General features: G+C 45.7%; 1 protein-coding gene and 1 pseudogene across 16 annotated transcripts in view; one reads left to right on the forward strand and one right to left on the reverse strand.

Moving 5' to 3' along the window:
* ATP2B4 (ATPase plasma membrane Ca2+ transporting 4) overlaps nucleotides 1–22,459 on the forward strand; it is a 114,632-nt gene that overhangs the window by 26,276 nt on the left and 65,897 nt on the right. For 2 of the 15 annotated variants that reach the window (XM_077993520.1, XM_077993600.1), the window contains exon 2: nucleotides 15,565–15,752. The exons of 11 other annotated variants lie outside the window; for them this stretch is intronic. The gene's annotated coding sequence lies outside the window, so the exon portion shown is untranslated. Of the gene's footprint in view, nucleotides 1–15,564; nucleotides 15,757–22,224; nucleotides 22,289–22,459 lie in introns of those variants that run through there. 2 more of the 15 variants (XM_077993426.1, XM_077993477.1) reach the window with 2 other exon arrangements.
* On the reverse strand, nucleotides 3,938–5,698 carry LOC144341207 (ribosome biogenesis protein NSA2 homolog pseudogene; annotated as a pseudogene). The gene has a single exon (XR_013418019.1). The product of XR_013418019.1 is annotated as a ribosome biogenesis protein NSA2 homolog pseudogene (transcript).

Raw genomic sequence — 22,459 nt, forward strand, 5'->3', positions numbered from 1 at the left:
AAAGAAATAATTCAAAAGAAGAAAAATTATAGGCATACCTTATTTTATTTCACTTCAGACACTGCCTTTTTTTAAAATTATTAAACAAATTGAAGGTTTGTGGCAACCCTGTGTTGAGCAAGTCTATTAACACCATTTTTCCATCAGCGTGTGCTCATTTCATGTCTCTGTGTCACATCTTGGTAATTCTCATGATGTTTCAAAGTTTTTCATTATTATTATATGTGTTGTGATGGTTTGTGATCAGTGATTTTTTTGGTGTTACTAATATAATTGTTTTGGGGTGCTACAAATGGTGCCCATATAAGGCAGCAAACTTAATCAACAAATGTGTATGTTCTGACTGCCTCACTGACCAGCCGTTCTTCACCTCTCTCTTTCTCCTGCAGACTCCCTATTCCCTAAGACACAACAATATTGAAAGTAGGCCAGTTAATAACCCTACAATGGCCTCTAAGTGTTCATGTGAAAGAAAGAGTCACAGGTCTCTCACTATAAATCAAAAGCTAGAAATGATTAGGCCTACGGAGGAAGTCATGTTGAAAGCTGAGATAGGCCCAAAGCTAGGCCTCTTGTGCCAGTTAGCCAAGTTGTAAATAAAGGAAAATGTTCTTGAAGGAAATTAAAAGTACTACTCCAGTTAACACGCAAGTAATAAAGCAAAACAGGTTTATTTGCTGACAGGAAGAAAGTTCAAGTGGTCTGCTTAGAAGATCAAACCAGCCACAACATTCTCTTAAGTTGAAGCCTAATCCAAGGCAAGATCCTAAATCTCGTCAATGCTGTGAAGGTTGACAGAGGGGAGGAAGCTGCAGAAGAAAAGTTAGAAGCTAGCAGAGCTTGGTTCTTCAGGTTTAACGAGAGAAGCTGTCTCCACAACATAAAGGTGAAGCAGCAAGTGCTGAAATAGAAACCACAGCAAGTTAGTCGGAAGATCCAGCTAAGATAATGGGTGACAGTGGCTATGCTAAACAACAGATTTTAATGTAGATAAAACAGCCTTCTCTTGGAAAAAGATCTAGGACTTTCATAGCTAGAGAGGAGAAGTCAATGCCTGGCTTTAAAGTTTCAAAGAACAAGCTGACTTTCTCATTAGGGGCCAGTGCAGCTGGTGACTTCAAGTTAAAGTCAATGTTTACCATTCTGAAAATCCTAGGGTCTTTATTTGTTTAATGTTTACCATTCTGAAAATCCTAGGGTCTTTATTTATTTTCCACCCCTCCAGGTTCAAATGATTCTTCTGCCTTAGGCTCCTGAGTAGCTGGGATTACAGTCACCCGCCACCACGCCCTGCTAACTTATATTTTTAGTAGAGACGGGTTTTACCATATTGGCCAGGCTGGTTTCAAACTCCTGACCTCAAGTGATCCGCCCTCCTCGGCCTCACAAAGTGTTGGGATTACAGATGTGAGCCACTGCACCAGGCCTCTAGGGCGTTTAATAATTATGTTAAATCTATTCTGCCTGTGGTCTATCATCCAACAAAGCTTGGATGACAGCTCATCTATTTACAGCATGGTTTGCTGTATACATATATATATATATTTTTCTTTTTGAGATGGAGTTTCGATCTTGTTGCCCAGGCTGGAGTGCAATTGTGCGGTCTCACTGCTCACTGCTCACTGCTACCTCTGCCTCCCAGGTTCAAGCAATTCTCCTGTCTCAGCCTCCCAAGTAGCTGAGATTACAGGCGCCCGCCACCACCCTGGCTAATTTTTGTGTTTTTAATAAAGACAGGGTTACATCATATTGGTCAGGCTGGTCTCAAATTCCTGATCTCATGTGATCCATCTGCCTCAGCCTTCCAAAGTGTTGGGATTACAGGCGTGAGCCACCGTGCCTGGCCAGTTTACCGAATATTTTAAGCCCACTGTTGAAACCTACTACTAGTATTTCAAAATACTACTGCTCATTGACAATGCACCTGGTCACCCAAGAGCTCTGATGGAGACATACAAGGAGATGAATGTTGTTTTCATGCTTGCTAACACAAAATCTGTTCTGCAGCTCATGGAACAAGGAACACATTTGACTTTCAAGTCTTATCATTTAAGAAATATATTTTGTAAAGCTATAGCTGCCATAGACAATGATTCCTCTGATGGATCTGGGCAAAATGAATTGAAAACCTCTGGAAAGAATCCACCATTCTAGATGCCATTAAGAACATTCAGGCCGGGCGCGGTGGCTCACGCCTGTAATCCCAGCACTTTGGGAGGCCGAGGCGGGCGGATCACAAGGTCAGGAGATCGAGACCATGGTGAAACCCCGTCTCTACTAAAAATAGAAAAAAATTAGCCGGGCGCAGTGGCGGGCGCCTGTAGTCCCAGCTACTCGGGAGGCTGAGGCAGGAGAATGGCGTGAACCCGGGAGGCGGAGCTTGCAGTGAGCCGAGACTGCGCCACTGCACTCCAGCCTGGGCGACAGAGCAAGACTCCGTCTCAAAAAAAAAAAAAAAAAAAAAAGAACATTCAAGGGCTGGGAATGGTGGCTCATGCCTGTAATCGTAGCATTTTGGGAGGCTGAGGCAGGAGGATCACTTGAGCCTAGGAGTTTGAGACCAGCCTGGCAACACAGGGAGACCCTGTCTCTACAAAAAGTGAAAAAATTAGTCAGGCATGGTGGTGTTCTCTTGTGCTCTCAGTTACTCAGGAGGCTGAAGTGAGAGGATTGTTAGGGCCTGAGAGGTCGAGGCTGCAGTGAGCCATGATTGTGCCACTGCACTCCAGCCTGGGTGACAGAGTGAGACCTTGTCTGGAAAAAAAAAAGGAAAGAAACAGAATATTCATGATTCATGGAGGAAGTCAAAATATCAACATTAACAGGAGTTTGGAAGACATTGATTCCAACCCTCATGGCTGACTTGGAGGGGTTCAGGATTTCAGTGGAGGAAGTAACTGCAGATATGGTGGAAATAGCAAGAGAACTAGAATTAGAAGTAGAACCTGAGGATATGACTGAATTGCTGCCATCTCATGTTAAAACTTGAACAGATGAGGAGTTGCTTTTTAGGAATGCGCAAAGAAAGTGGTTTCTTGAGATGAAATCTACTCCTGGTGAAGATGCTGTAAATACTGTTGAAGTGACAACAAAGGATTTAGAATATTACATAAACATAGTTGATAAAGCAGCTGCAGGGTTTGAGAGGATTGACTCCAATTTTGAAAGAAGTTCTACTGTGGTAAAATGCTATCAAATATCAGTCCTTCATGAGGATGTAAAAAAAGAGGCTGGGCACGGTGGCTCACACCTGTAATCCCAGCACTTTGGGAGGCCCAGGCAGGTGGATCACCTGAGGTCAAGAGTTCGAGACCAGCCTGGCCAACATGGAGAAACCCTGTCTCTACTAAAAATACAAAAATTAACCAGGTGTGGTGGTGCATTCCTGTAATCCCAACTACTTGGAAGGCTGAGGCAGGAGAATTGCTTGAACCTGGGAGGTGGAGGTTGCAGTGAGCTCAGATCGTGTCACTTTACTCCAGCCTGGGCAACATAGTAAGACTCCATCTCAAATAATAATAATAATAATAATAATAATAATAATAAAATAAGAAAAGAAAGAAAAGGAAAAAATGCTGTCAAATAGCATCACATGCTATAGAGAAGTCTCACTAAAGAGTCAGTCAATGCAGCAAACTTTGTTATTGTCTTATTTAAAGAAATCATCACAGCTACCTCACCCATCAGTAAGCAGCCATCCACATTAGAACAAGACTCTCCACCAGCAAAAAGATTATCACTTCCTGAAGGCTCAGATGTTCATTAACATTGGTTTTTTGTTTTTGTTTTTCGAGACAGAGTCTCACTCTGTTGCTCAGGCTAGAGTGCAGTGGTGCGATCTCGGCTTACTGCAACCTTCGCCTCCTGGGTTCAAGCGACTCTCTCACCTCAGCCTCCCGAGTGGCTGGGATTACATGTGCCACCACGCCCAACTTTTTTTTTTTTTTTTGGTGATTAATAGATTAATGTAATATACAGCCATCCTTAAAGCCACAACATATCACAGATAACAAAAGTGCTTTCACCAGTGAAAAAAAACCTTACTTTTTTACATCATCTAAGTAACTACAAATAAATTTCTCCTCAGAGAATCAGTGCAGTCTTCTTTTTTCCTTTTAAAACTTAGCTGGAGTTGCTTAAACTAATTCTTAATACCATTCTGAAAGTAGAAATATGCTGTTTAGAATACAGAAAATGCTAACAAAGTACAAAGACTTTAGTATTTTTTTTCATTTTCATGATTCGAGTAGAAAATAGTGCCAAGTAGGTGTTATTATACGTGGTAAATGAGACGAAAAAAATGTTTAGAATGTGAATTCACTGGACCTTTGCTGTATTCAGAAGTTAAGGATTTCACAGGTGAGAAGATTTCTCTAAGAGTTCTGAACTTTGTGTTTCCTCACATACTTTTAGTATAAACATTGTAAACTTAACATCTGTATTAATGTTACCTTTTTTAGGATTAATGATGAATGAGGTAGAAGATACTTCAGTTAAATTCTCAGGCACATAATTAAGTGTGTATTAACCTTTTTGAAAAGGATTTTCAACGGACACTGGTGGTTTTTCAGGAAATTGCTGAATACCCACTCATAAATGCAGATATTGATGAAGTAGGATATTTGTATATTTGCTTTTTTTTCAATTGAATTTTATGAACATTCAATTCAGTCATTCAATTTTATGAACATGGGGTCTAAGCAGATTTCAAAATAAAGACCATTTATAAGACTGGACCGTTTGAATGTTTACAATGTAGTAAATCTCTTGATTGCAGACATGTATGACTGTTTGGTAGAAACATTACAGTAATGGCAGTTTTTTCAGTTGGTGTGTAGTCCTCAATAATTATATATGAAATTGCTGTCAAACCAGTAAGACTGTATTTATGCATCCATCATTTTTAGGATTGTTGTTAACCTGAGCATATTTTCCCCAAATAACTTTGCCTCCTTGTGTCACAAGGTCCAATTCGCTCATATTTACCTCAATGACAGTACCTTTGGTAATAACACCCAAAGCTGTGTCCAGTGGGGATGAGGGATTCTTTACACCAAGTGGCTTTCAGTTCAGGATGTGTTACATGGGCTTTCTTGAAACGCAGATTGGCCTGGTGAATCTTTCGTATTTAGGTGGTTTTCTTGTAAAGCCATCTCCAACAAAGCAGACTTTAGTAACCATCCTCTTCCATGCCTTCTTCTTTCTCTTTCCTGTTCGAATAACTTTTAATACTGCTGTTTCTCCCTGGGCACGTACTTTAGGCAGAGGGACTTCCCATTTTCCCGCCTTCTCTTTTCGTTTCTGTTTAATCATATTGGAAAGTACTTCAGCTCGAGATTGTCCCTCTCTGTCCAGCAGACAGGCAGGTCCTGCTCCCTGTGGAGTCTTTTCATCCTTCTCTTGTTTGGTGTTTCTCTTTTCATGCATCTTGATAGTCTTTTTCATTTGTATTTTCTCAGCATGATGCTGTTTATGGTAAAGCTTAGCCTTCAGACCAATCATTTTCTTTGCCTTCTTTGAACATTCATGAGCCTCTCGACTTTCCTTCTTTCTCTTTTTCTCATGGTATTCCAAATGGTATCCATAGTGTTTACGGTGTAATTCAATATATTTGTTCTGTGGCATGGTGACGGCCACAGAGCCACCAGGAGCAGCCCCTGGAGTGCAAAAACGCTCTCAATTTTAAGGTCTCAGAGACCCATGAACCCATACCATGCAGGCCGGGACAAGAAAGGGTCACCCTTTTTTAAATATATATATATATAATTTTTTTTTTTTTTTTTTTTTTTTTTTTGAGACAGAGTCTCGCTCTGTCGCCCAGCCTGGAGTGCAGTGGCGCGATCTCGGCTCACTACCAGCTCCGCCTCCCGGGTTCACGCCATCCTCCTGCCTCAGCCTCCTGAGTAGCTGGGACTACAGGTGCCCACCACCACGCCCGGCTAATTTTTTTTTTTTTGTATTTTTTTAGTAGAGACGGGGTTTCACTGTGTTAGCCAGGATGGTCTCAATCTCCTGACCTCGTGATCTGCCTGCGTTGGCCTCCCAAAGTGCTGAGATTACAAGCGTGAGCCACTGCACCCGGCCTTAAAAAATATTTTTAGTAGAGACAGGGTTTCACCATGTTGGTCAGGCTGGCCTTGAACTCCTGACCTCAAGTGATCTGCCCCGCTCAACCTCCCAAAGTGCTAGGATTACAGGCGTGAGCCATGGCCGATCATTAGCATTTTTAACACAAAATATATTTTAATTAAGGTAGTCACATTGTGTTTTTTAACCATAAAAACACTTAATAGACTATAGTATTGTGTAGACATAACTTTTATATGCATTGACAAACCAAAAAAGTAATAAATAACCAGGAACTTGCCTTATTGCAGTGGTCTGGAACCTGCAATGTCTCTGAGGTATGCCTGTACTCAAAGGAAAGTCTAAGATTCAAGAAGGGATGATGGACTGGGCACTGTGGCTCATGCCTTATAGTCCTAGCATTCTGGGAAACCAAGATGAAAGGATCTTTTGGGCTCAGGAGTTCAAGAACAGCCTGGGCAAAATAGACCTCATCTCTAATAAAAATTTAAAAATAGATAAATAAAAGCCTGGCATGATGATGCAGGCCTGTAGTCCCAGCTACTTGGGAGACTGAGGTGGGAGGATCACTTGAGCCCAGGAGATTCAGTCTGCAGTGAGCTATGATGGCACCACTGCCCTCCACCCTGGTCAACAGAGGAAGACCCTGTCTCAAAAAATAAATAAATAAATAAATAAATAAATAAATAAATAAATAAAAACAAAGAAGGGATGATGAGCAAATAAAATGGTAAACATGGAGTGAAATCTAAATATTGATGTCAAAGACAAGAAATATAAAAATGTCTAATAGATATGAATAAAATGAAGGTATAATTAAAATCCTCAGTAACTATAGCATATAAATTGGAAGGAGAGGCCAGGCGCGGTACCTCACACCTGTAGTCCCAGCACTTTGGGAGGCCAAGGAGGGCAGATTACAAGGTCAGGAGATTGAGACCATTCTGGCTAACATGGTGAAACCCTGTCTCTACTAAAAATATAAAAGTTAGCTGGGCGTGGTGGCACATGCCTGTAATCCCAGCTACTCAGGAGGCTGAGGCAGGAGAATCGCTTGAACCCAGGAGGCGGAGGTTGCAGTGAGCCTAGATCGCGCCACTGCACCACTCCAGCCTGGGTGACAGAGCGATCCTGCATCTGAAAAAAAAAAAAATTGGAAGGTGAATATAGTAATTGGAGTTTAAGTGTTCTAAGATCCTTATATTTTCTACAGAAAAAATTAAAGATATTGATTATTAGAAGTCTTTATGTTAAGATTTCTAGGCTAATACATGTTAAGATTTCTAGGCTAATACTCAAAACTTGGTATAATGTAACTTCCAAACTAGCAGAGGGGAAGAAAAATGAAAAGGAAATACAAATGAAAATGACAGGAAATGTGTCAGTTAAAAAAAAAAATGTTGTGATATAGAAGAAAATAATATTACCATTTCTTGAATAGCTCTTATATTAATCACTTTGAATCATTAATCTTTATAATTTCATGTAATATATGTCAGAATGACAAGCCCAAAGCAGGCATTTAAAATTATAGTTTCTGGACAGGTGCAGTGGCTCACACCCATAATCCCAGCACTTTGGGAGGCAGAGGTGAGAGGATCACTTGAGCCTAGGAGTTTGAGATCAGCCTGGACCACATAGCAAAACCTTGTCTCTACAAAAACATTAAAAAATTAGCCAGGCATGGTGGCACACCCCTGTAGTCTACAAAGGAGGCTGAGGTAGGAGGATCACTTGAGCCCAGGAGTTTGAGACAAGCCTGGACCACATAGCAAAACCTTGTCTCTACAAAAACATTTAAAAATTAAGCCAGGCATGGTGGCACACCCCTGTAGTCTACAAAGGAGGCTGAGGTGTGAGGATCACTTGAGCCCAGAGGCCAAGGCTTCAGTGAGTTCTGATCATGCCACTGCATTCCAGCCTGAGTAACAGAGCAAGACCCTGGCTCAAAAAATAAAAATAAAAATTAGCTAGGCATGGTGGTGCATGCCTGTAGTTCTAGCTACTGGGGAGGCTGAAGCGGGAAGATTGCTCCATCCAGCCTGGGTGGCAGGGTGAGACCCTATAGCTAAAAAACATATATAAATAGCAGGGCGTGGTGGCTCATGCCTGTAATCCCAGCACTTTGGGAGGCCAAGGCGGGTGGATCACGAGGTCAGGAGTTAAAGACCAGCCTGGCCAAAATGGTGAAACCCTGTTTCTACTAAAAATACAAAAAATTAGCCGGGCGTAGTGGTGTAATCTCAGCTACTCAGGAGGCTGAGGCAGGAATCGCTTGAACCTGGGAGGCGGAGGGTGGAGTGAGCCAAGATCATGCCACTGCACTCCAGCTTGGGCGGCAGAGCAAGACTCCATCTCAAAAAAAACAAAACAAAACAAAACAAAAAAAAAACAGAAACTTGTCCGAGGTCACAGAGCTTGGATTCCAATCCAAGTATTTGAAATTCAACCCAAGCTACTTTCCCCTTTACCATGTGGTAGATTTTTTGTCTCTGATGCCAAAACGTCATGTAACAGCCAAGAACATGGGTTTTTTGGACCTGGGTTTATGGTCCAGTTTCGCCACAAGTTAACTGTAGGGCTTTAGGTCTCAGTTCCTTCAATTCTTGAAAGGGGATAAAAATAGCTATCACAAAAGGCAGTAGGTTGGAAACTTGTGAGAATGCATGCCATTGGGGTGAGAATGCATCACTTGGGGTGGTGGAGATAAAAAATGAGGTCCCAGTTCAGTGTAACAGCAGATGAATAGGCTCCTAGGGAGCAGTAAGAAGAGAACGGAGGTGGGGGGTGGGGGGAGGCCTGGGCGTGGTGGCTCACACCTGTAATCCCAGTACTTTGTGAGGCCAAGGTGGGCAGAGCATGAGGTCAAGAGATCGAGACCAGCCTGGCCAACATGGTGAAACCCCGTCTCTACTGAAAATACAAAAATTAGCTGGGCATGGTAGTGAGCACCTATAGTCCCAGCTACTTGGGAGGCTGAGGCAGCAGAATCGCTTGAACTGGGAGATGGAGGTTGCAGTGAGCCAAGATTGCACCATTGTACTCCAGCCTAGCAAGAGTGAGACTCTGTCTCAAAAAAAAAAAAAATAAATAAAGAAGAAGAAGAGCATGGGGACTGGGCGCGGTGCCTCATGCCTGTAATCCCAGCACTTTGGGAGGCCGAGGTGGGCGGATCACTTGAGGTCAGGAGTTTGAGACCAGCCTGGCGACATGGTGAAACCCTCTCTCTACTGAAAATACAAAAATTAGCCGGGCATGGTGGGGTGGCCCTCTAGTTCCAGCTACTTGGGAGGCCAAGGCAGGAGAATTGCTTGAACCGAGGAGGCAGATTGCAGTGAGCTGAGATCACGCCACTGCACTCCAGCCAGGGCAACAAAAGAGAAACTTGGTCTTAAAAAAAAAAAAAAACTTTCCCAAGGTCAAATGGATAGTGATGGTGGTGGTGGATCTGGGATTTGGGCCGTCTCTCCACGGAGCTTACGCTCTTAATCACTGTACCATACTTTAAGAGATGAATGATCACTGAGAAGGAGAGCTCTCATGTCTGGAAAGCAACTCAAAGGCAGTATTATGAAAAAAGTGTGGCTTCTGCCAAAGTTGGGTTTGGATTCTGGCTTGTCTTCTTACTGTGTGAGCCTAGACAAATTATGTAGCCAGTTTTCTCCTCTGTAGAATGGGAGTGATATGACCCATTTCCCAAGGTCGTTGAGAGGATCAGATGAGATACTAATACAGAGTGATCAAAAAGCCTGGAGACTTACTTCTCCGTCTTAGATCAAGAAAGCCTTAGCTGTACCTGCTCTAACCAGGTGCCTGTGTTCTCTGAGCTGATGATAGGGTGACTTTGGGAGAGGAGAGGATGAACACAGATGCCTCTCTCCTGCTCTTTAAAAAGGTGATTTGTCTATCTTATGCCCACCACCCTCAGTGCACTCCCACCATTGTCCCCCACCACACACAAACACACTGCATGGTATTCAGAAAGCCCAGTCTGTTTCTCCACCCCTTTGCCTTGTCACTCAGCTTTGCCAGGTCCCTTGAGTTCTTTGATGTTGTGCCAGGCTCTGTGTGGGCTCCCAGCCCTGGGCATGTCTGTGGTGACTGACCTGTGCCCCACTGGCCTGCACCTCCATTACCACAATGGGTCTGAGCCCCGCTGACAGCAGCTGCTGGTCCCACGTCTGGAACTTAGCTCTGCTCTTCCCTTCTCCACCCTTCTCACCTGTCTATACCAGCATGAGTCTTCCATCTGCTCTTCTTTCTTCTCCTATTTTTATTTATTTATTTATTTATTTATTTATTTTTTACTGTGATAAAATATACAGAACATAAAATTTGCCATCTTAACCATTTTGTTGTTGTTGTTGTTGAGAGAGTCTCACTCAGTCCCCCAGGCTGAAGTGCAGTGGCATGATCTTGGCTCACTGCAACCTTCACCTCCCAGGTTCAAGTGATTCTCCTGCCTCAGCCTCCCGAGCAGCTAGGACTACAGTCACACTCCACCATGCCCAGCTAATTTTTTTTTTTTTTTTTTGAGATGGAGTCTCGCTGTCTCGCCCAGGCTGGAGTGCAGTGGCACAATCTCAGCTCACTGCAAGCTCTGCCTCCCGGGTTCATGCCATTCTCCTGCCTCAGCCTCCCTAGTAGCTGGGACTACAGGTGCCTGCCACCATGCCCAGCTAATTTCTTTTTCTATTATTAGTAGAGACAAGGTTTCACCGTGTTAGCCAGGATGGTCTCGATCTCTTGACCTCGTGATCTGCCCGCCTCGGCCTCCCAAAGTGCTGGGATTACAGGCGTGAGCCAACACGCCCGGCCTAATTTTTGTATTTTTAGTAGAGACAGGGTTTCACCATATTGGCCAGGCTGTTCTTGAACTCCTGACCTCGTGATCCACCCGCCTCAGCCTCCCAAAGTGTTGGGATTACAGGCATGAACCACCGCACCCAGCTTATCTTAACCCTTTTTAAGTAGACCGTTCAGTGGTACTAACTACATTCACAGTGTAGGGTTCCCATCACCATCATCCACGTCTAGAACTTCTCCTTCATCCCAAACTGAAACTCTGTACCCATTAAACAATAATGCCCATTCCTCACTCCATCCAGCCCCTGGGAACCTCCACTCTACTTCCTGTCTCGATGAATTTGCCTATTCTACATACTTCATATGAATAGAATTATACCCTATTTATTTGTGTGTGTGCAACTGGCTTATTTCACTTAGCATAATGTCTTCAAGGTTCATCCGTGTGGCAGCATGTGTCAGAACGTCCTTCCTTGAATAATAATTCCATTGTATGGATGTGCCACACTTGTTTGTCCATTCATCTGCCCATGGAGGCCCTCCTTTTTTTAATCACATTTTTTGGGTATATCATCCTTTGCAGTAATATGAAGAGAATAGCCTGCTCTTTCTTTGTAGCAGGAAACTGAGGAGGGTCACTCTCCTAGATGGTGGAAGACAGGTGGAGTTGAGTGTGCTGTTTATAAACTCCGTCCTGAGGTTTTACCCTTCCAGAGGTCTCTTTTCTCGACAAATACTTAATGCGCATGACATCATCTGAACCCAGAAGTGCTAGCTAGAGAGAAGTGATTATCTGGGGCCACAATCTTGCCTTTGCTTGCCTTCCTAGGGAAAGACCCTATTGTTGACCTTAAAGATTCCCTCCTTTCAATACTGAAGGCCTTTAAAGGGTGGAAAGACTCTAGAGCAACATTTTGTTTCCCGTTTATATGTTTCGGGTTTGTATTTGCTTCTGTTTTTTGCATTTCTTCCCCTTGTCAGTCTTTGTCTTTCCTGGTCCCGATGCACTTCAATATTTCTGGATGTGCTGTACTATAATCATAGGCCTTCTTAATATGGGTGTATCCTGTCTTCTTTATTTAGAATTGTGCGGACTGGGAATTCCCTAAGGGAAAAAGCCCTCTTCCTTTCTTTCTCTAATCTCCCTCCACCCTTTTTTGTTCCCTCCCTTTTGTACCTCAGCACCACACCAGGAAGTGTACCGCCTCCATCTAGACCACAAACTGTACCCTCAAGGTGTCCATGGCCAAGAAGAATGACACACACAGACATCACACGTACATTCAGCATGTCTCACTGTTACCTCTGAGAGGAAGTAGGAGAACCTGTATTAATCCTCTGAGCTCATCAGGACACGAATCCCTAGCTCCAATGTCCTGGGTTGGGCCTAGAATTATCCCACTATTTTATACAGGCTGCTCTCTCTCTTTTTTTTTTTTCTTTTTAAGCCAGGTCTTGTTCTGTCACCATGCTAGAGTGCAGTGGTATGATCATAGCTTACTGCAGCTTCAAACTCCTGGGCTCGAGCAGTCCTCCCTCCTCAGCCTCCTAAGTAGTGGGGACTACAGGCACATGCTACCACGCCCAGCTACTTTTTTATTTTTTGTAGAGATGGTGTCTCACTGTATTGCCCAGGCTAGTCTCAAACTCCTGTCCTCAAGTGATCCTCTTGCCTCAGCCTCCTGAGTGTCTGGGATTACAGGCATGAGCCACCGTGCCCAGCCTCTTCTCTCCACTTTCTCTTAGGACCTTGTAGTATGGAGTAAACCTTAGCTTCTTCTATGCTCTTCCTGTGGTTGAATGGCCTTAATTGAGTGAGTCACCTCACCTTTAAGACCATATGTTATAAAATCTGTCAAAGAACGATATTGTCAGTCCTGTCTAGCTGAAAAGATTGTCGCAAAGATCAAATGTCAGAGTGCTTTGAAAACTGTGAAGCATTACCCAAATGTGAGTTCTTAACACAGAGTTCTTTTACTGTCATGAACTTTTTCTGTCTTTTTACTCAGTCTTGCTGACACCACTTAAAAAGGAACCTCAGACAGACAGATTCCACAGATATCGCTTCAAAAATTAGAGATTCTGGAGAAGTCTGTGAATGGGGAGTACCAATGTCCTCCTGGTACACAGAGCCAAGGGTCCAGACCCAGGACTGGAAAGTATAGGAACACGGTGGCCAGAGGCATGGGGAGGCTCTGACAGAGGGGCAGAGGCAGTGTGCCTCACTGTTCAATGGTTTTTTAAGATACTTGATCTTCATCCAAGGGCAAGGGCCATTGCACATGAAAAAAGTAATAATCCTTTCAACTTTGGTATGGGGTAGATGACTTTTTGATCCCCATTTTTTTAGATGAGGAAACGAAGGCTCAGGGAGAATGGATTTGGAGGAGGGTTGGCTGAGAGGCACTGGTGCTACTTGGGAAGGACTGTCACAGGAGAGCCTGTGAGCTGTGAGGGGCAGGAGCCTGGCCCGGGTGCAGAGACCCCACAGGGCTGCCTGCTTTCGCATCTTCAGCCCTGCCTCTGGTGCATCCCCAGGTCAAACTGCATTCACTTCTGATTTTCTTCCTGAGATATTTTTCAGGATTTGGTGACCCAAGGGAATGCCAGGTTGATGGTTAACTGCACCTGCTAGTCCTTAAGTTACTTTGAAAGATTTTAGAAAGGTGAATATAGCCCACAGGTGCAAGGCCCATCTGGCAAAACTTAGGGTGGATTTCATCTCCCAAACCACCTCCTTACCTGGTGCCCATGTTCAGGGCACATGCTACCTGACTGTATATAGCAGCTCTGGAAAGAGAAGGTCCCCTTCTGCTCAGGCTGAAGGGGAGGCCCACGCTGTGATGAGCTCTCTCCTGCAGCAGCTTGATGACCACAAGCTGGCGGCAGGGGAAAACCTAGAGGTTTTGGGTAGGCACAGGCAAGCAGGCACGGGAGATGTTTCTGCCCTTCCTTTGACACCCAATACAGACTTCTTTGCCTCAGATGTCTCTTCCCCTGTCCTGCTTTCCCATCAAGATTGTGTAGCCTTGGCCTGGCTCGGTGGCTCACGCCTATAATCCCAACACTTTGGGAGGCCGAGGCAGGCAGATCATGAGGTCAGGAGTTCGAGACCAGCCTGGCCAATATGGTGAAACCCTGTCTCTACTAAAAATACAGAAATTAGCCAGGCATAGTGGTGCATGCCTGTAGTCCCAGCTACTCAGGAGGCTGAGGCAGGAGAATCACTTGAACCTGGCAGGCGGAGGTTGCAGTGAGCCAAAATCACAGCAGTGCACTCCAACCTGGTGACAGAGCTAGACTCCATCTAAAAAAAAAAAAAAAAAAAAAAGATTGTGTAGCCTTTTTATCCAGTGCTCAGCATAATATTTGACTCGTATGTGCTTAAATGTAAAATGAGGGGATTTGTTTAGACTTTTCCATCTACGTTGCTATGATTATGGGATTCTTGTTTGACGTAGTTGGTGGGAAAAGTAGGGGACCTGCTCCCTGAAAAGACCTGGAACTTATTGGCTAGTATTGTTACTGGTGATAAAATTGTGACAGGTCTGACTGCCTCCTAGCTTGTGGTCAGCCCACCCTGGCCCCTGTCTGCTTTGAGAAGGTGGTGGAGCATACGTGGTAATTAACCTACAGTGGTGCCACCGTTGCTGCTTCTGGGTATAGCAGAGCGGTGAGCAACTCTGTCTCATTTCCAAGCTGGCACCAGCTCAGGAGGAAGCATCCAAGGGGATTCTCATAAGCCGCAGAGAGCTGCCCATGAGTCTGAAAGGGAATTCCTGGGCCAGGTGGCCGCACTCAGCTGACAGCTCCTGCTGGGAGGAATGGTAGCATTTTGGTTTCTTACAATGTTCTCCTCCTCTGGCTCCTTTGAAATGAGAGTTGAAAGAGTCCTGACCAGGGGACCTGCAGGGGGTGGACAGCAAGGCAGGCCTCAATTCTGGAAACAGCACCTCCACACATCACTTCTGGGGATAATTATCTCAATTGCCCTCTTGCAGGCAAAATTCAGAGTCTTTGGAGGGCCTTCGCCTTCCCAAAGCAGCTTAATTTTGGCCTCTGTTCTTCCTGCCTCCTAGGTTTGGTTGGGTGGACATTTAATATAGTTGAAAGCTGACTCCTCTTCCTATTAACCTCCTAGGCTTATCTCACCCTCTGAATAGGGCCTTATAATCCTACACATGAGGCCTCTCTACCTATGCTCACCAGGAAAAATTGAACTCTCAAGACTGTCCATTTTCTTTGCCCTGTTATGGAAACTTCTCTTCCTTTTGCCATATCCCCCTTTCATCTTGGCTCTAGAAACTATTCCTTTAGGGAGAAAAAGGCAATTCCCTTCCTGCCCTTCTTTTGAACCAAACTTCTGTTTGTGGTCTTGGAAACCATGACAACCTGGCCTAAGAAGCCACCTTGAGCATCTTGGAAGTTAATATTTGAGAGCTGTGTACTCACAACTGTGAGCTCTCTAGCACCTTTCTGTTTTTGTTTTGTTTTGTTTTGTTTTAAGATAGGGTCTCACTTTGTCATCCAGGCTGGAGTGCAGTGGTGCTATCTCCACTCACGGCAACCTCTGCCTCCAGGGTTCAGGAGATCCTCCCACCTCAGCCTTCAGAGTAGCTGGGACTGTAGGTGTGCACCAGCATGCCTGGCTAATTTTTGTATATTTTGTAGAGATGGGGTTTCACCATGTTGCTCCGGCTGGTCTCGAACTCCTGGATTCAAGCGATCTGCCCACCTCAGCCTCCCACAATGCTGGGATTACAGGCGTGAGTCACCGTGCCCGGCCTCTAGTACTTTTTTCCAAAGGGGGACAGAAGCCGGTGATCTGCTGAGAGGAGAAAGTTTCAAACAAAGCAACCGTAGGTAATCCTTCTACAAGTACATTAGCAAAGGAGCAATGTTCTGTGTAGGTTCTAGAGAGTGGATCTGGGCAGCTTTCGCTGGGAATCTGGAGTGATGTTCTGGAGTGTGGTCTATACTTATTTTTCCTGTGCTCTTTTCTTCTTTCCGCTTCTCACAATTACTCAGTTACTCAGTAGACAAGCGTTGGAGGTAGTTATCTTTTCGCTTACACCAACTTTTTTTTCTTTCTTCTCGATATGTTTGTCCTTCTTGCTCGGGTGCTACCTTTTAAAGCCCAAAGTTGGGAATCCAGGGAGCTGCGATGATTAACTGCAGGAGCCCAGTGGAAGAATTCCACAGCCTTAGACGGCAAAATTTCCATAGCCTCACTGCCATGGGACTTCCCCCGCATGAAGGAGCGCGCTCTCTTTCTTGGGCTGGCCATTGGAGGAGGGAGGGAAGAGAGCTGGCTGGCGTGTCCTCAGCTTCTCTGAGGATCTGGCTGCTTACAGAGAGAGGGCCCAGTGACAGGAACCCTAAAGGGAGGAAAGCAACCCCCTCCCCCCACACTGAAAAAGATCCTTCTCTGGTGATGAAGATCTTGCTAATTTGGAACAGCTGGCCAGGGCGTGTTAGACTGGAGGAACTGGGGGGAAGCTTGCTCTGGCAATCTTCTGCAGAAGCAAATGTTAGGCAAATAGCATGAGATGCCTACGAAAGTTTCACTCTGCTTGGATAGGATGCATGATGCTACTCCTCCTCTGCGAGTCCTTGTGTAGTGATGGGGAAAGAGAGAAGAAAGCAGCCTGTCACCAGGGGTTGGATTTTAGCGTCCATATGTCTATTCCCCACCACGCTCTGTAGGCTCAGAGTGGAACGGAGGTGGAACAGTGGAGCCATCTTGCAGCTTGTAGTTGGGTAGGACTAGCTTATTGTGTTCAGTTCTTGAGTTGTCAGCTTCCTTGGGAACCCTGAAAGGAGCCAGGGTCAGACTGTAGCCCCAGGTGCCTTTTCAATCTGTCTAGTCTCCTGGCCACTTCCTTCAACAAGCCACTCCTCTATTTATGCTAGATTGGGAGCTTGGCTGAGCACACTACATCCTGACTTTGGTGGTTTGTTTTGTTTTTTCATTTTTTAGAAGGCTGTAGTTACTGTAACTGACTTTTGTATTTAATCCATGGGAATATTCTCCTATCCCTCCCCCTCCCCTACCTAGAGTCTTCAATGTTAGCTGTTTATCTCTACCTCCAGTGTAGTTAGTTCCTGCATAAATGTTTGACTTAGACAAGCAAGCTCCAGATGGATTGGGGATAATGCAGATTGGCTCATGGAATCTGGTCCCATATGCCTTTGACCCATCATCCGTGACCCCAGTGACACAGATGGGCCCTGGGTTGGTGCTGGCTGTGACAGCCCCACAAGTACCTGACTTGCTTCTCAGCACATTCCTGCTCCTTCCACTATGTGAACCACTGTGGACTAGGACAGGACTGATTGGTTTCAGAAATTATCCAGGCAAGGAGAGTTAAATTCCATCCAATTAGGCTGTCCCTGGAGATGTGGAAAAAGAGAATGAGAGAGACTGAGAGACTGAAATAGACAGATAGGAGAGGAGGAGGTAGGGGAAGGGATACACATAAGTACGGGATAATAAAGTTAGAAGTTTGGGAATGAGGTATAGAGAAAAATGGGGACGTGGAAATAGTTTGGTGCTAGGTATTCTTCTTATGATCTTGGTAGCTCAAGGCTTTTGAAGTGAAATAATCCAGAAAATATCTTATTCTGTTACTTCCTACAAACCTCCCACCACCATCCCACCAAGATTTTGCCTTGGAGGTTGAAGTGGTTAAAGCAGTGTATATGGGAGTTTAGAATCAGCTGGGTTGTGTTCACCTTTGCCTCTCCCTGGAGATTAGATGGATTCCTTCAGTGATGGCTCATCCCCCTTCTATCTGGACCAGAACCTCTCTGACTGTGTCCTGGAGATCAAGGGAGATGTGCCCTCAACCATTCACTCAGTCCGCCAATTTTAAGGTGCAAAGAATGCGGGGAGATGGAGCAAGTGCTGAAGGAATGGTGCCTGGGTCTTGCTGATTGTCTGTGGAGACTGGATCCCTTTCCAGGACTTTTTGTTGTTGTTGTTTGTTTGTTTGTCTTTTTTGAGATGGAATCTCGCTCTTGTTGCCCAGGCTGGAGGGCAATGGCGCAATCTCAGCTCACCACAACCTCTGCCTCCCGGGTTCAAGCGATTCTCCTGCCTCAGCCTCCAGAGTATCTGGGATTACAGGCACGTGCTACCACGCCGGCTAATTTTTTTTTTTTCTTTTTCTTTTTTGAGACGGAGTCTCACTCTGTTGCCCAGGCTGGAGTGCAGTGGCGCAATTTCGGCTCACTGCAAGCTCTGCCTCCTGGGTTCATGCCATTCTCCTGCCTCAGCCTCCCGAGTAGCTGGGACTACAGGCGCCCGCCACCACGCGCGGCTAATTTTTTGTATTTTTAGTAGAGACGGGGTTTCACCGTGTTAGTCAGGGTGGTCTTGATCTCCTGACCTCGTGATCTGCCTGCCTCTGCCTCCCAGAGTGCTGGGATTCCAGGCGTGAGCCACTGCACCCGGCCAATTTTTTTATATTTTGTACAGACGGGGTTTCTCCATATTGGTCAGGCTGGTCTCGAACTCCTGACCTCAGGTGATCTGCCTGCCTCAGCCTCCCAAAGCGCTGGGCTTACAGGCGTGAGTCACCGTGCCCGGCCCCTTTCTGGGACTTTCATGCTTTCCCTTCCCTTGGAAACGGAAGCACGCTGGATGGAACAGAGAGAGGTGGCTCAGTCATTAATTGCACAGGTTAGGCCAGGCTCTGGAGCTGAGGTTGGGATAAAGAGGTGATGACACAACCTTTCTGCTCACTTGTAAGAAAAATACACAATACTCTCCACTTTCTCTCCCCTGAGACACTTTCATCAACAATGACCAGCTGGGGCTGAGTCACCTATTTGCCTGCCCTTTGTCTCTTTCAACAATGAGCCCTGTGTCCATCACTGTGGATGTGAGCCCTTTGAATAGATGTTCTTTCTAGTCCATGGGTTTTGGAAGCTCACTCTACCTTGGGACACTGAAACATGTCTGCATCTCTCTTTGTCTTTTTATGTCTTCCCAAGTAATGGCCACTCTGCTTGAGTTCATGCTCTTTCTTATTTTTTAATTTTTTTTTTTGAAATTGAATCTCACTCTGTCACCCAGGCTGGAGTGCAGTGGCACAATCTCAGCTCACTGCAACCTTCATCTCCCTGATTCAAGTGATTCTCCTGCCTCAGCCTCCCAGGTAGCTGGAAATACAGGCATGTGCCACCACACCTGGCTAATTTTTGTATTTTTGGTAGAGACGGGGTTTTGCCATGTTGGTCAGGCTAGTCTCTAACTCCTGACCTCAGGTGATCCACCCGCCTTGGCCTCCCACAGTGCTGAGATTACAGGTGTGAGCCACCGTGCCCAGCCAAGTTCATACTCTTAAGCTTAGGAAGAGAAGCACAGCTTATCTGGAACCTTAATTCATGGTTAGTGCCTTTCCATCAGCCTATACCCAACAGTCCAGGACTATACCTTTTTTATCTCTGGACCCTTTCCTCACCTCTCCCTTCTCTCTTCCTACCCTATAGGAACTAGGATGCTGGTGATAGTTGGTTTGACAGGTTTAGAAATAGTGCCTGCTCTGCTCTTTTGACCTCAAGGTGCTGCCAAGACTGATTTTTATCCCAAGTTCTGATTTCTCCAACAAGAGCTTATGAGCTAACCAGGGCTGTCAGTTAGGACTTTGACCTCTCCTGGGGCACCAGAAGGATGCTTCCCTGATGGGAGCATCAGTGTCCTCCCCCTTCTCCTGCCCTCTCTCCTCCCCGTGGGGAGTGTTCTCATCTATATCCTTTCTGAGCCATGGTGGCATCTGGGAGACATTCAGTTATCTTATGAGATGGGACGAAATGGAACAGTCTATTCTATTTGTTCTTTTTAACACTGCCCTAACTTTATTTTTATCTGGTTAATATGTCTGTCAGCAGTAAGAGGTTTTTAATCTCCTAATAAGTGTATACCCATCCAAAAGAAGCTGGAATAAGGTGGAGAAAAGGGGTTGATAAATTCCTGCAGCATCTTTATATTCCAACTAGATGTTTCTGAAAGGTGACTCTTTCTCTTACTCACATGCTGTTTAGTGATTGACGACCTATAGCATATTTATTAGTCAGTTCACGCTTTCAGCTCAGTTGTGTGTGTGTGCATGCCTGTGATTAATCACCACATGGACTTGTGACTCCCACTTTCTTGACCTTCATTTTTTTTCTTTATTTTGTTTAGATTTAAAAAAATAGGTCTCACTGTGTTGCCAAGGCTGAACGCAAACTCCTGAGTTCAAGCAATCCTCCCTCCTCAGCCTCCCAAAGAGCTGGGGTTATAGGCGTGAGCCACCGTGCCTGCCTCTCCTGCCCATCTTGAACCATCTATGGCCATTATTTCTTTTCTTCTTTGCTATTTTAGTTTTGGTTGAGGGAGTCAAGGCAGAGGGCCATAGTGCTTCCCTCCAATAGATGCAGACTGACCTCTGATCACTCCTTAACACCCCTCGGCCAAAAACCTTTCCCATGTCTCTGGTGCCTGAGACATATGTGTCTAGGAAGGAATCAGCCGCACTGTTACTCATCCATCAGCATCTGAACCTCGCATGCTGACTCCGACTCCGTGGTGCTAAGGGTCCTCACCACACCTTGACTAAAATCTTGAGTCTTTCTGTGCAGAAGTAGCCCTTCACCCCAAAGCTAAGGAGAAAGGATTGGATGAAAGTTCTCTGTGGAAGTGGAGGAAACATGTGTCTCCTCAGAGGCACCTTTAGAGGTGGTTCCCTGCAACCCTCCAGCTAGAGTGAGCAGGCTCCTTGCCTGGGGGGAGGGGTGGGGGCTTCGAAGCTCTCCTCCCACCACCCTGGTGAATCCTCCGCATCTTCCTCCCTTGATACTGGCAGCTGGTGGGGGCTGGGGTAATGGAGGAGTGCTGCTGTTAGAGCAAGAAGACCAAGTGGCTTTGTCTCTTCTCGGTAATATAAGTGCAGTAAGGTGAGAAGACCCTGGGGTTTGGCATTTCTCCTTGAGGAGCTGAGCCAGAGGCAGGGCTTTGGTTCCTAAGTGATTAGAGGCCTGTGTGGCCAGAGGCTGCACATTCCCTTTTGGAAGGGAGCTCTCCCATACTCCTTGCTTCCATCTTCCCCTTCCTGGCTCAAGTCATAGGCTCTATTTTCTGGCTATCCTCTTTTTGTTCCTGAGAAAGTTGTGGTGGCTCTTTTTTTTTTTTTTTTTTTTTAAGCTGATTTAGGGGGTTGGGAAAGGAAAACTTTAAAAGTAAAATAATAAAAAACAGACCACTCTGCCATTACAGGCACATAAATAGCTTTGCCGTCACTGGGCTGCACACTCGCTTTGCCATAGCAACCTAAAGCGACTGTTTATAACAGCCTGTCAACTGGCCTGGAAACCAGCAGCTGCTGCTGGCCGGCCTGGCCTCGGAGCAGCAGGCAGGTACTCCCTGAGAGGTGTTATGGAGGCGGTGGGTCTGGCGCTTCTTGTGGAACCGTGGGCAGGGGAAAGGCAGCCTGGGTTCCAGAGGCGACCGGGGCAGTAATGTTTTGGGAGCCAAAGTGAGCAGCGGGTGTCTTTTGTCTTCCTTTTCCCCTCACCTGTGTATGGGCCCCAGCATAGCTCATCTCCTGTGGAGATAGAAGACAGGGCTGGGAGGGCATTTGCTCCACCGGAACCTGAAAGGGGCCTGGGTGTCTCTCTGAACCTCACGAGGTGGCTTGTTTTAACTTTTCAAATAGACTTTGGCTTCTGTTGTAGCCTGTTGAGTGACATCCTTTCAAGTCTGTTTTCTCAAAGACTGAAAAAAGTGGGCTTTTTTGGGGCTCTATCTGGGAAAGGGGGCTGTCTGGAGATGAATGGAAGCAGAGATTAGCAACCCGGAAGGACTAGCGGAGGGAGAGGGAAGAGCGAAGGAGATACATGGCAAGACCTTCCGGTGCCTTCCCATGTCAGCCTGGAGCTAAAGGGGTTCATGGAAATGCTTTGGAACCTCGCAGCATTTTCAAAGTGTGGTCCCCAGACCAGAAGCAACCGCTCACCCTGTTAAGGAACTTGTTAGGAATGCACCTTCCCAGGTCTCATCTCCGTTCTTCTGCACCAGAAACTCAGGAGTTGGCAGGGAGGGGGCCAACAGGTTTGCCCCAGTTCTCCAGGAGATCCTTGTGCTCACTCTGGGTTTGAGAACCACGGCTCGAAAGCATTACTCAAGTGCAAGAAAGCATGATCAGTCCACTTTCCAAAGCCCGAGGCTGACTGAATGAATCCTGTCTGTGCAATGTGTGAACAAGGAAGAGTAAAACAGGCGCAGAGGGGTGGCAGGTTATTAGGGATCGTTCCTGGCCCCCTTTTTTAATAAGCACTGTCTTTTCAGCATGGAGCCCTCGCTCATTTGCCTGTGACTTCCAGGAAACTGGCCCAGAGAAGGCTGGAATAGGTAAAGTGGGGATGGGAGGTTCTCTGTACTCTGTACAGGTGAGACTGTCAGAGGAGAGAGAGGGAATGGGAGCAGGCAGGCCTGATGACCAGTATGGGACATGCTGACTAGTGTCTGGGCCACAGGAATGTTGTTTTGCGTCCTCTCCTGCTGAATGCCTGGGGGCAGAGC

Source organism: Macaca mulatta, chromosome 1 (genome assembly GCF_049350105.2).
Source record: "Macaca mulatta isolate MMU2019108-1 chromosome 1, T2T-MMU8v2.0, whole genome shotgun sequence".
In the NCBI taxonomy this organism is placed as follows: Eukaryota; Metazoa; Chordata; class Mammalia; order Primates; family Cercopithecidae; genus Macaca; species Macaca mulatta.